The sequence below is a fragment of the Babylonia areolata genome, chromosome 26, assembly GCF_041734735.1.
Source record: "Babylonia areolata isolate BAREFJ2019XMU chromosome 26, ASM4173473v1, whole genome shotgun sequence".
Lineage (NCBI taxonomy): Eukaryota > Metazoa > Mollusca > Gastropoda > Neogastropoda > Buccinidae > Babylonia > Babylonia areolata.
Window position 1 is genome coordinate 2,236,501 of NC_134901.1, and position 6,000 is coordinate 2,242,500.

Below are 6,000 nucleotides of genomic sequence, written 5' to 3' on the forward strand. Positions count from 1 at the left end.
GATGCTGTGTTGGTTGAATGGAAATAGAACAGTATGAATGATGACGCTCTAAACTGATGCACAGAGTTCTGTGTATTGTTGACAGGTCTTGATGTATTGAAAAAAAAAAGAGAGAAAAAACAGTCCAGCATGGAAAGGTGTGTCAGTGATTTAGGGGAAAATTCATTGATATTGAGGGCATGGAAAGGTGTGTCAGTGATTTAAGGGGAAAATTCATTGATATTGAGGGCATGCAAAGGTATGTTAGTGTTGAGTTTGGGAAAGATATGTCCCTGGTGAGTTATGGAAATATTCATCAGTATTGAGCGTATGGAAAGGTGTGTTAGTGTTGAAGTATGGAAAGATATGTCCCTGGTGAGTTATGGAAAGATTCATCAATATTGTGTATGGAAAGGTGTGTTAGTGTTGAGGTATTGAAAGATTCATCAGTATCGAGTGTATGGAAAGGTATGTTAGTGTTGAGGTATGGAAAGATTCATCAATATTGAGTGTATGGAAAGGTGTGTCAGTGTTGAGGTATGGAAAGATTCATCAGTATTGAGTGTATGGAAAGGTATGTTAGTGTTAAGTTGCTGAAAAGTATGAATATTTGGTTTTGTGAAAAGCTGGTCTGTGTAGAGACCCATGGGGCATATATATAATGAAATAAAGGGCTGAAACTGGTGGTGTATGATATACATGTCTAAATAGGGCCATTGGTATGTTGGTTGTGTCTTATTGGAAGAAAAATAATATCATTTTGAGGATAACTGATAAGTCAAAACTGCGATTGATGGAGATATTGCAGACTTCTCCAAAGTCCTTGTGTGTGTGTGTGTGTGTGTGTGTGTGTGCATGTTGACATGCATGTGGTGTCAATGAACACTTTGCATGTGTGTGAATCAGAATTCATGATGTAGCAATTTCATGCCCATTTTAAGTTCCAGTAGGAAATGCTTGTTTGTTCAACTAATTATTCTTAACCTTCATCAATATTTGATAGTGTTGCTATGAAACTAAAGTGGCAGAATATATATGACACATTACCTTTTTTTTCAAGTGTTTGAGAAAACTGAAACCCTGTGATTACATTCTTTTGAATTTTTTAACCTAAACCATTCAGTGAATATTTGCAAGTCTGCTATTTGAGTATATGATACAAGCAAGTTTTTTTGTGTGTGTTTTTTTTTTAAACTTTAAACACATAATATTTTGTACTTTTGTTATTTTGAGAGGCGTAAAATTGTGGAAAATTTTCTTTCATTGATTCGATTGACATTACAATGCATGTTGCTTGTGGGACATGTGGACATTTTTCCTTCGTTGATCGAATTGACGTTACAATGCATGTTGCTTTGCGGGACATGTGGACATTTTTCCTTCGTTGATTGATTGACGTTACAATGCATGTTGCTTTGTGGGATGTTTTGTTGTGATAATCTTCACAGCCATTGCCATTGAGAGGTTCTCGTTCAACTCAGTATTGGGCATGATCTGTGATATTGATTGCATTGATTGGGGACTCCTGTGTGATATTGATTCCTGTGTCTCTCTCCACTTGTGATCTCTGCTTGCGATTTGTGCTGCTTTTGGGGAGGTTGGGGGGTGGGGGGTGGGAGGAGTGTAGGAAGGGGAAAGGGGAGGTTGATAGCCGGATCATGGGTATGCTCTGAAATTAAATATTTATTTGTCCTTCAAGAAGGAAAGAAAGAATGAAGCACGTCAGCGTGATGGCAGGAACGTCATATGTGTCCATGCTGTGTATACTTCTCCCTCTGTTGTGTGCAAGGATTGTAGCTTTCCTGCAAGGATTGTAGCTTTCCTGTACACCTCTGTTGTGTGCAAGGATTGTAGCTTTCCTGCAAGGATTGTAGCTTTCCTGCAAGGATTGTAGCTTTCCTGTACACCTCTGTTGTGTGCAAGGATTGTAGCTTTCCAGCAAGGATTGTAGCTTTCCTGCAAGGATTGTAGCTTTCCTGTACACCTCTGTTGTGTGCAAGGATTGTAGCTTTCCTGCAAGGATTGTAGCTTTCCTGCAAGGATTGTAGCTTTCCTGTACACCTCTGTTGTGTGCAAGGATTGTAGCTTTCCTGCAAGGATTGTAGCTTTCCTGCAAGGATTGTAGCTTTCCTGTACACCTCTGTTGTGTGCAAGGATTGTAGCTTTCCAGCAAGGATTGTAGCTTTCCTGCAAGGATTGTAGCTTTCCTGTACACCTCTGTTGTGTGCAAGGATTGTAGCTTTCCTGCAAGGATTGTAGCTTTCCTGCAAGGATTGTAGCTTTCCTGTACACCTCTGTTGTGTGCAAGGGTTGTAGCTTTCCTGCAAGGATTGTAGCTTTCCTGCAAGGATTGTAGCTTTCCTGTACACCTCTGTTGTGTGCAAGGATTGTAGCTTTCCAGCAAGGATTGTAGCTTTCCTGCAAGGATTGTAGCTTTCCTGCACACCTCTGTTGTGTGCAAGGATTGTAGCTTTCCTGCAAGGATTGTAGCTTTCCTGTACACCTCTGTTGTGTGCAAGGATTGTAGCTTTCCTGCACACCTCTGTTGTGTGCAAGGATTGTAGCTTTCCTGTGCACCGATTTGTACTCGTGAGCATTTTTAAATAGTTGACCATTTTCATCCACCATTTGGACATCCATGCTCCGTGTTCAGGGGATGGGTGGATGCAGGGTGTGTTCATGTTTCCATATGCAACTTAAAGCTCCCATGGATTATGGGATCTTTTATATGCATATTCAGTCTTATGATTGCACATATTTGCAAAAAGTAAAAGGTTGAGGCAGTTGCAGATCTGCTCATATTTTAACCTTGGAGATGGGGGTAGAAAAAACTTCACCCTTAAACCACAGAACCAAATGAGATTCGAACCACAAACCAGCCATGGTGAAAATCCAGTGATTTCACCACTAGGATGGCAGGTTCCTCAGATAAGAGCGTCAATGAGAAGAAATCTGGGATGAAAATCCACTGCTCTCACCACTGTGACTAAGCTATCATGTCCATTGTTGATGAATACAAAATGCTGCTTAAATACAGGCTGTACTATTTTGTCAGGAATCTTGGTGAAAGCTGTTAAAAAGTCAGAACTCCAAAGACAAGAAAAATTATCGGTCTGACAAACAGATTTGTTTTGTTTTTTTTCTTCCCAGTTAAATTTTCCACATGCTATTTCTGCTTCACTCCGGAGTTCTTGTTATTATTGTGCTGATTACATTAACCATGTCCAGTGTCATCCAGTTACATGGAAAAGTTGTTTCAGCATTACAGTGTGAAAGAAATTTGTCTGCGCTGTGTACGTATATGTATTTTGTATGATAGTCAGTGGTGTCTGACTATGACCATCAGAACAGCAGAGCTGGGCTAGAATTTGATTGTAGTGGAGAGTGTCTTGCCCGAGTTACATCCCCACTCTCTCGGCCAAGAGGGTTTTAGGACAGTCAGTGTGGATCAATCTTCTTTCTGACCATTGTTTTTTTTAATATTGGCATGCACAGATTCAGTATCACAAACATTCGACACACAAAATATTTATTTGATCAGTTTCTTTTACATCCAAGATGTGGCAGTGTAAGATGATCGTGCACAGATTCAGTATCACAAACATTCGACATACAAAATATTTATTTAATCAGTTTCTTTTATGTTCAAGATGTGGCAGTGTAAGATGATCATGCACAATGTCACAAACATAAGACATACAAAATATTTATTTGATCAGTTTCTTTTATGTTCAAGATGTGGCAGTGTGGGATGAAGGATGTGTGGGGAATTGTGATGGCAAAATTGTTGATGACATTCCAGGTTTCATTCCATCAGGGTGTGGCAATGCTGTCCTGTTTACCTCTGTGTATGTCTCTTTGTCTGGAGGTTGACGTCAGCTACAGGAATTTTCATCATGACCTATCTTTTTCCTGCAGTGCTCTGTTCTTTTACCATCGTCTCATTCTGGTCATGCTCTACGTCTGTTAAAAAGAAAAAAAGAACTTTGTCAAAAGAAATATTTTATCTATCCTGTGATTATCATTAAACACACTCTCTCTCTCTTTTATTTATTAATTTTTTTAATGTGATTAATTGGCGGCGCCTAAAAAAGTGGAAGTTTCATGTGATGTGTTGATTGATTTTTTATTTCTGTAAAGTTTTGATTTTAATGCGTGAATGAAAAAAAGAATGTATATCAACCTTTCTGACATGATAATTGCATTCATATCTGACTTACTTTCGTTTTGAAGCCTAAATTTCTTGGAATTACGCATGTAATGTTCAAAAGTTACAGGTTTATTAACTTTGCAATGTACGCACAAACAAAACAAAAATGTTGTTTTTTTCTTGAAAGACTTTGACTCTCCGGTTATGGTTACAGGATCCAAGAACAAAAACAAAAAACAAAAATCTTTGTTTTAAACTTTTTGAAATGAATTTTTGGGTGTGGAAGCTTTGTGAATTCACACATTTCACTTGGGGTGGGGGTGGGGGGGGGGGGACAACAGGAAATGAACTGCACTGTATGCATTAACAAATCCTGAATCCATGAAGTAAGTGAATTATTGGCCATGTTTGTGCTTATCCTGACATTGTTCCTTTGACCTTCTGACTGCTGCTGCTGAGTATACTTATCAGTGAACAGCTGTCGCTTCATGGCTGATTCAAGACTTGAGTTTGCAATTAAGGGCATCAGTCGTCTTCTCCTTCTTCGTCGTCGTGGGCTGCAACTCCCACATTCACTCGTATTGTGCACGAGTGTGTTTTTACATGTATGCTCGTTCTGACCCCCACCATTTACTGGGATGTAAGCAGCAATACTCTGTTTTCAAGGGTGGGAGGGGTTGCATGTGGGCTGTGTTTTTGTTTCAATAACCCGCCGAATGCTGACATGGATTACGGGATCTTTAACATGCCTATTTAATCTTCTGCATGCGTGTACACACGAAAGGGGGTTCAGGCGCTGGCAGGTCTGTTTACTTCTGTTGACCTGGGAGATCTGGGAAAAAATCTCCCCACCCACCAAGTGCCACGACCGGGATTCGAACCTGGGACCCTGGGATTGAAATTCCAATGCTTTGACCACTTGGCCGTTGTGCCCGTCTCTCCTCTTCAGTGAAATGAATTGCACCTTTGATGTGTACACACACACTTTTGATGTGCACACACACACCTTTGATGTGCACACACACACACATACACACACACAAAAGTAACTGTCTTTCAGACTCTTCCTACATTGATCTCAAGTCACCCATCTGACTGATGGTTGAGGCCTAAAATTCCCATGCCTGTGTTGTAGGGTTAACCCATCTGACCAGTGATTGGGTGTCTAAAATTCCTATGCCAGTGTTAAAGGGTTAACCCGTCTGACTGATGGTTGAGGCCTAAAATTTCCATGCAAGTGTTAAAGGGTTAACCCATCTGACTGATGGTTGAATTCCCATGCCTGTGTTGTAGGGTTAAACCACCTGACCGATGGTTCAAGCTTAAAATTCCCATGCTTCTGTTGTAGGGCCTAGGTCACGTGTCTTTTGAAACAAAAGTCCAGTTGTGTGATGAGATTGTTGTACGATTTCGCATGTAAAAAGCTGATTTGTCACAATCTGTGCCTGATCTTTCATCTTCACCATGCTTAGAGACCTTAAGTTTGTAGTTCTGTATGTGTTTTGTTGTTTTTTTTGTAGAAAAAAGAGAAGTAAATCTTACGCGTTTTGCAACAGGGAGAAAAAACCCAGCAGGTTTGTCACAGTTTTTGTTTATGCATTGTGGTTTGATTAGCAGACATTCGGAAAAAAAAGATATTCTGTTACTTAGCGTCATTTCATATTTACTGGTGTTATTATGTTCTAAGGTTTGCAACAAACAGCTCTGTTATAGACGGGTGTCGATGTGTTGTAGCTTTTTTAAAACATTACAAACTCCGTGACGTTTCATAGGAATCACTGCCATGCAAGCAAAAGCATTGTCTCTAAAACAGAACAAACAACATTGGCGTCAGTGGTGACTGTGTTTTTTGAATGTATTTTATTGTAAAG